Source organism: Galeopterus variegatus, unplaced genomic scaffold, assembly GCF_000696425.1.
Source record: "Galeopterus variegatus unplaced genomic scaffold, G_variegatus-3.0.2 Scaffold1039, whole genome shotgun sequence".
NCBI lineage: Eukaryota > Metazoa > Chordata > Mammalia > Dermoptera > Cynocephalidae > Galeopterus > Galeopterus variegatus.
The window spans coordinates 300021-308556 of record NW_007727150.1 but is presented as its reverse complement, the minus strand read 5'-3'; positions in this window follow the sequence as shown (position 1 = coordinate 308556).

Here is an 8536-nt window from a genome sequence, read left to right as displayed (position 1 = left end):
TGGAATCTCTGCCAACTTGGCTGGACAAAATGAGGCAGGAAGAAGAACTTTGATGTAGAAGACACAAAAAAAGGGGAGCAGTCGCTCCAGAATCTCTGTACAGGAGGAGCTCAGAGGGGCAACTCGATTGGAGGAGACACCTAGAAGACTTGCCTTAAAACTGCAGTTGTGGGCCGGCCCGGTGGCGCACTCGGTAAAGTGCGGCGCTTGGGAGCGCGGTGGCGCTCCCGCCAAGGGTTTGGATCCCATATAGAGACCGGTCCGCTCACTGGCTGAGCGTGGTGCAGGCACGACACCGAGGGTTGCGATCCCGTTACTGGTCACGAAAAAAGACAAAAAGGGGGGGAAAAAAAAAACTGCCGTTGTGCTTTATTCTTACCTAGCTTACGTTTCGGGAGATGTCTTTGAGGAGATGCTGATGGAGATCACAAGAGCTGATGACCCTCTGTTGATGTCCCCATTGAAGGTATATCTATTAGCTGCAGAAAAATCAATACTTCTCTCCTCCCCATTCAACTTATCATCCACAGGTGCTTGCTCAGAGGAATACCTGTGAAAGTGTGAATCTCCAGAGAAAATATCCAGGCTGTCCACATCCCTTACCTTTGTTCACTTCAAAATAAGTCAAGGAGAAACAAAGCATCAAAGTTGAAGTTCTTAGAGCTTTCTCCACCTGCTCTCTCTGACATGCTACTTAGAGCAAGAATGCTTTGTAAGTCGCTGATCAAAGGAGAAAAACATTATCCAAACAGCGAACCAGTGCCAAAACTTACATATCACGGATGCCTGGCTAATGCTGCCTTGGGCAGCTTGCTGAGTTTCTTAACTAGATTTATTCCATTGGCCCAGGAAGCTGGGGAGAGATGAGGCTGGCCCAGTAATCCTCGTAGCTCAGAGAGATCCTGCTCGGGCTGCAGAAAGATGCAGGTGTCTTCTGTGATCCCTACAGCCAGTCCCCATGGGGCAGGGGGATTTGGATACTTGTGATGGCTGGGTTCACTTCTCCTTCAGAATCTCATGGGTGCAGGTGGATTTCTGAAGATCATCACCAAATGTCTGCATTGACAGAAAAGGACAGTAAGAGGAGTGTGAGATTCAGAAGGTCGATTTGGGGGAGCCGGAAAATGAAACCCAACATCCCCTATGGAAAAGCACTTTATCTACTTAACAAAGGGAGAGATGAGGCTGGCCCCGGAATCCTCCTAGCTCAGAGAGATCCTGCTCGGGCTGCAGAAAGATGCAGGTGTCTTCTGTGATCCCTACAGCCAGTCCCCATGGGGCAGGGGGATTTGGATACTTGTGATGGCTGGGTTCACTTCTCCTTCAGAATCTCATGGGTGCAGGTGGATTTCTGAAGATCATCACCAAATGTCTGCATTGACAGAAAAGGACAGTAAGAGGAGTGTGAGATTCAGAAGGTCGATTTGGGGGAGCCGGAAAATGAAACCCAACATCCCCTATGGAAAAGCACTTTATCTACTTAACAAAAATGTGTTTCACACCTGCTTTGGACTAGGCATGTGAATACAGAGGTGAAATGAGGGGTCCCAGCCTGGGCTTCCCAGTCTGATGGGGGAGACGGCCCAGTGAGCAGGCAGTTATGGGGTGTGGCACGTACATGGTGCTAGGAGCCCAGAGCAGGGAGCACTTGGTCCACAGTCCGGGGGTCGGTAGCAGTGTAGAGGCTGGAATGAGGAGGAAGAGGTAGTTGGTTTCTGTTTCCTCCTTATGGGCACTATATAACGTCAGAAATAAGGGACTTTGTTTTGATCAGCGAGTCAAAGAGGAAGAGGGTCTGTATCACAGGTGGAAGGAACCCCACAAACAGAAACACGGATTATGGTAGCCCCCTGCTCCCTGACCCTAATGAACAACAGGAGAGGTGACAGAGGAGTATGGGGACTGGGAACAACGTGCCTCTTTATCCTTCATTCTCAGCCTCCCTGGCCCAGCACTGGGATTCCACATCTCTGGGTACCATATTTCTGGGTTATAACAAAACTAGGGGCATCTCATCCCATACTGGTCTGTATCACAGGTGGAAGGAACCCCACAAACAGAAACACGGATTATGGTAGCCCCCTGCCCCGTGACCCTAATGAACAACAGGAGAGGTGACAGAGGAGTATGGGGACTGGGAACAACGTGCCTCTTTATCCTTCATTCTCAGTCTCCCTGGCCCAGCACTGGGATTCCACATCTCCGGGTAACATATTTCTGGGTTATAACAAAACTAGGGGCATCTCATTCCATACCAGGCTGTCAATCTTGCCATTAAGTTAGAGACATATTTATTAATATTATTCATTCCTTGCCTTTGTACAGAGCTTTATACTTTCCAGCCCTGCTTTGGTTTTGAGAACTGAAACTTTCTATGCCTGCACTCAGCCCAGAACTGCACCCGACTGTTTCCATGAAGGTCACTTTGCTCTTCTGTCTTCCTTTCCCTGACTTTGTGCTTCCCAGACTCCCCTGCTGGGCAAATGGTTTGATTATTCATCATTCAAGAAAGACCCATCACCTCTTCCGTGGAAAGCACCAGAGACAGTTGGCTTCTTAAGAGTCTTCAAATTCCTTGTTTCAAAAATCCTGTCTTCCCATTTCCACCAATCCTGGGTGGTTGAATCATGATTCTTATTCAATCCTAATCAAGTCTCCCCATGGAAAGACCTGCCTTAAGCCAAATTTCCAATTCTCAGTAAATTCCGACCACATTTTCCTGCTTCAGAAGCCCTGTTGAAACTTTGCAGGTGGTGTTCTCCTTCCTGTGATAAGCAATTGTAGGGGAGGAAAAAAAATATTTCCTAAATTCTCGGTGGGGTATTGTAAGTTAGACTGACAAAAGACAGGTATTAATAACAGAAAACAAACAGAAGCTTATTAACATGTGCATGTCACATACACATGGGAGCACTCACAGATGAGTAGCTCAAAGGGTGGTTCGACCCTGGGTTTATATAGCATTTTAACAAAAGAACCATAATTTTAAGAGAAGTGATCAGACAAAGGAAAAGGACTTTGAGTTTCAAGGCAGCAAATTGTGGGAAGGCAAATGTATGGGGAAACGAATGGTAGTTAAGGACCAGTTAGTAAGGTTTGTTCTGTAGATTCCTGTGGTGCCATCTCAGGGCTAATAAAGATCCAGAACTGTCTCTGGGGATTAACTCCTGTCCTTCCTGTTAGAGTAGAGAAGAGGGACACATTTACAAACTTATGTCCTGCTTTTAGGCAAACGCAGGGCGGGGCAGGGAGGCAGAGAGCTTTTCTTGTATCCGCTTCTTCTCAATTGCCTTTAGCTCAAAATAATCCTTATGCCAAAGTGGCATATTTTGGGGTGGCCTACTCCGCTGCCCCCCACAATAAATTCAGCTCTGTCTTACCAACAGATTGTGTTGGTGATATTTGGGGAGCCAGCTTTGGACAGTTTCTTGCTTTCTTTTTCTTTGAATAGGACATAAACTTATTTGTCTCAGTTAAAGGAAATCCAGAAGGAGGCAGTCTGAGTGTGTATGGCAGCTCCACAAACTTTTCAGGCACCCGAGCTCCTTCCAGAAACCAGAGGTACTGCTGCCCCAGTCATGACATTGTGGAGGAAGAAAAACTGTTTTTCCTCTACCCAATTAGGTTCAGTACCGAAGGAATGTGAATTAAATCGACGAAAGACAGCTTAGCAGGAGAAGGACAGATTTTTATTCGTGTAGGTACAGGAGTTCCCAGAAAAGTGTCACTCAAGGAGGCCATCTGAATTTGGGCCTTATATACAAACTTAATAGAAGAAGGGGAGGAAAAGAGGGGCACTTATGGGAAAGCGAATAACTTCTAGGAAAGACAAATGGGTCCTTAGGAGAACGGATGGGAGATATGACAGTTTTGTGACAATGTCTGTTCAGGTATCAGCCAGTCTTCCCTGGCTGCTCCCAAGGAGGGGATTTACGAGTTCTTTTGGGAAGCTCTGCTTTTAGCCAGGTAAGGGAATTTGAGGGAGAGGTAGTTATTCTCAAATACCTTTAGCTTAAAATAATTCTTATGTGACAGTGGCATAGTCTGGACCCCTTCAATACTTAATTTTACATCACAGTTGTATATGCTCCTGCTCACTCAACCAGCCCGAGTGTCTTGAAGGCAGGGACTATGTCTGACTTGTGTTGGATTCCCCCACACTGAGCTGGTGGATGGAAAGCATTAATAAATGTTGCTGCGTGAGCAGCTTTTCTGCATAGCTCACAGGTAAAGCAAATGAGAAGGGAGCGCTCTCTCCCCTACCTGTATGTATAAAGTGTCCCAAAACTCTATGTGAATCTACACACCAGTGTACATCTTAGGGTAGGATGCGGGAGAATCTCAAACTCAAAACAGGTATGTAACTCTCAGCAAAGACTCTCCTTGGACCAAATTAATTCAGGCTCCTCTGAGTCATCTCTCTGACTAGCCCTGAACTTGGCTCTTTCCTTGGTCAAGTGGATCTGGCCACTTCATCAGTTTTAGCAAGAATCCTGCCAAGTCAGTTTAGCAGAAATCTCCCACCCTTGGTATCTGATCACCTTTGATATCACCTTTGATATCCGATCAAATTTCTCATTCCCCACCTTCAATATCTGATCACCCCACCCTGCTTTCAATAAGAATCCCGTTGAATCGGTTTAACCAGAATTCCCCTAGCTCTGATGTTTCCTCTTGGTAACGTTTCATCCACTGACTCCCACCCTATTCCTTGGCTATAAATGTCCACTTGTCCTTGTTGTATTCAAAGTTAAGTCTGATCGCTCCTCCCTACTACAAAACCCCGTTGTAGTAGCTCCCCTTGAATAGCCTCCCTCACCATGCTCTGAGTGTCATGAGTCATTTTCCCTTAACACCCTCTCCAAAAGGTAAAACTACCGATATGAATAATAGACACTGATGCCTTCTTCTCTTTTCTGATTATCCTCTCCTGGCATATTTATCATAGATTCTAGTCCAAGGCATTGCTCCAAATACATTGGCAGAAAGTAATGCTTCCTGCTAAAGTGAGGGACCCCTTCCCTGCCCTCCTCCAAAAGAAGCTGAGCTAGGCTCCTGACTTTGTTTTTCTGGGGAGTAAAATGCCAGAATCAAAGAGGCATCTGGTGAAGAAGAGGGCCTTGTTCCTTTGGCTTTGACGTACTCTTTCCCCTAAACACGCCCTGTAGTCTCCTATAGTACCCTCGTGCCCTGGATGTGCTCTGTGCTCAACCAAATGCAAGCAAGCCCTTGTCTGGCACTGCCTGGGAAAGATCTTCACAAGAAAGGATGACCTACGTGAAAGAGCCCCTTACTTCCTGTTTCTGGGACATCTCCGAAAAGCTGGAAAAAGGGGAGAAAGTCAATGGGTTCCTTCTGCGAGTGCTAAGAGCCTTGCAGTTCATGTTAGAGTTCCTGAGCTTAAAGCAGACAGACAGCTATGACAATCTCAGGTCAGAAAATACAGAGACACTTTATAGAATTTATAGAATAGTTTCACTTCCTGCAGTGACACAGACAAGCAGAGACATAATTATGCAGGGCGCCCTCAGGAGCAATGCTCCTTAATCTTTCTGGGCCACAGGCCCCGTCAGGAATGTCAGGTAGAGGCCCTCACCGCAGGAAACACGCACAGACACACCACGTTGGCATGCACTCCAGACATTCCTTGGACCTCTAAAAGCTTGTCCATGGGGCTCCTGCCCAGATTAAGAAGCTGTGCTTTGCAGTAAATGGGACATAATATATTGGTTCTTCTGATGAATGAGAATAAATTAAACTCATAGTGTAAGAAGCACTGCCAAGAGGTAAGCTGCTGCCTAAGGAGTAAGAGCTTCTGTCTAGAGTGAGCCCCAGAACACCATTAGGATGGGACTGAGAGAGGAACGTTGGCACAGGGCCGGGGTGGCCACTCCCTTGCCAGGAGTCTGGGCATAATCACTGCATCAGCGAGGCCCGGGACTGTGTCCAAACAGGGCAGACTTTAATTGGAAGGTAACAGAAGCATCTTTGTCTTTGCTGGACTCCTGGATCCAAAATTCTGTTTGTGATGAATAGAATATGAGCCAGGAGCCTGGGACGTTGATTCTCAGCCTCGATTTTTGTTGTCGTTACTTTTTCCTTTTAATCCTGAGGTTTTACAAATGATCTTAAAGATATTCTAAAAATCTCAAAAGAATTAAAAGTAAGTTTATTTTAATTTGCCTTAAATATAGACATATATACTGCAGAGCCCTCGGGGAACAGCTGCAGCCTTCAGATGCCAGAATTCCCGGAACTGAACAGCTCCCAACAGCGGGATCAGCGTGTCATTTTGGAAATGGCCTGTTCTATTTTTCTGTTAAATTGAGCTGCTTTTGGCCTTCCTGGGACCTCTTCTCTGTAGTCGTCCTCATCGCTGGAATCACAAAGACTAGGTCTATTCCCTTTGCCCCATAATAATCCTTCAGTAACTTGAGTTCAGCTCTTGAGCTGTGGTCCTGTGTCCCCAACATCCAGCATGCCATGGCGGGGTCCTATGTGGGGTTGTTCCTCAGAGCTGAGGACGCTTCTCCAGAGCAGCACCCTCATGCTGGACATGATTCTTTTATTAATGCCAAAGTATTAGTTGTCATATCACCCTGGGCTGGCCGGGATTAGGGTCAGGCAAGTGAGGCAAGGAGACTCCAAAAAACTCGGTAACTGAGAAAAATCACATTTGAACACAATATTTTAAGACATCAAAATTAACACCCCACAAAAAAAAAATTCCACATTTTAAGTAAGAGGCTCATAATATTAGAGCCCAATGCAAGAGGAAAAAAGGTGTGCACTCAAATACATGTTTTTATCAATTTTGTTAATATTCATTTTTTTCCAGAACACTAAAATGATTGAAAAAATATTTAAAAATTGAGAAATAAGTGTATTAAAATTCACAACATTATTTAAGTTTAAATACTTTTATTGATACAAAAAACTAATATTGTATTATAATTTTACTTTCCTGGCTTTCACAAAAGCAAAACCATCAATAACATTTTCAAAATCTACTGTAATATACTCAGTATCACGCCGGCCGGTCACATCCCCAGTGCTGCGTGCACACGTGCTCAGAGTATGCACCAACTGAGGAGGCTGGCTCTGAAGGAGCTCCATTCCCATCATGGACACTTTCATTATTTTGAAATTTTTGTATTTTTATTATAATTATTTTGACTCCTAAGATGGAGGCAAAATGTCTTGAGGAACAGGAGCTTTTTTTCTAATCCCCACGCAGGTGCCCTCTGGGTCAAGGGCAGCCCTGCTCCCACGTTTCTTTCCCGACCTGTGCCTGCTTGCCCCTTTCCCTGTATCACTTGGTGCTTATCTTCCTATTCCTGATTTAATACGTATTGATTTTATTGCATACAACTTTCTGCAAGGAACTTCAGAGTCTTTTTGGCAGTAGATGGGGAATAAATAAATAATTGTGTGCTTTGCCCACATCCAGTCTATCTGCAAAAACCATCAGCTTTGTCTGCAAACATGTCTAGAATCCAATCAATTCTCACACGTCCACTGCTACCACCCCTGGACCATGTAGCCACCGTGGTCTCTCCCATGGACAAGAAAGGGGTGTCCCCACTGGGCCTCCCTGTTTCAGGCTCTCGCCCATATGGTAGACTCTTTCTTTGGGGGCCCGGATGATCCAGGCCTTCTGGTATCCATGCTCTTGGGTAGCCCCTCCCACCCTGACTCTGGGCTTGACCTTATGACCTGCTTTGGCCAATGGGATATCAGCAAGCAGAGTCTCCATCAACACCTGCTCACTGGGCTTGTTCTCTTTCTTGGGCTACAGCTGCCATGTGAGCAGCTGGGATAGACAGACGACAAGTGGGCAAACTTTCTCTGTAAAGGGTTAGGTGGTAAATATTTTAGCTTTGTGGGTTTTACAGTCCCTGTTGCAACTAATGAACTTTGCCATTGTAGCTTGAAAGCACCCACAGACAAGATGTAGGTAAATGGGTGTGGCTGTGTTCCAATAAAGCTTTATTTATTTATTTGTTATTTATTTATTTATTTATTTATTTTGTCCTTTTTGAGACCGGCCGCACCGCGCTCAGCCAGTGAGCGCTGTGAGCGCACTGGTCATCCCTATATAGGATCCGAACCCGCGGCGGGAACGCTGCTGCACTCCTAGCGCCGCACTCTCCCGAGTGCACCACGGGCTCGGCCCTAAAGCTTTATTTATTTATTTTGTCCTTTTTGAGACCGGCCGCACCGCGCTCAGCCAGTGAGCGCTGTGAGCGCACTGGTCATCCCTATATAGGATCCGAACCCGCGGCGGGAACGCTGCTGCACTCCTAGCGCCGCACTCTCCCGAGTGCACCACGGGCTCGGCCCTAAAGCTTTATTTATAAAAACAGATTTGACCATGGGCCACAGTTTGTGAACCCCTGGCCTAGGCTACTGAATAATGAGAAGCTTTGTGGAGAGACCCCGCAGGATGGGAGGCTATACTGGGTTGAACACTGTCCCCCCAAAACCTCGTATCTACCCAGAATCCACAAATGTGACTGTCTTAGTCCATTAGGGC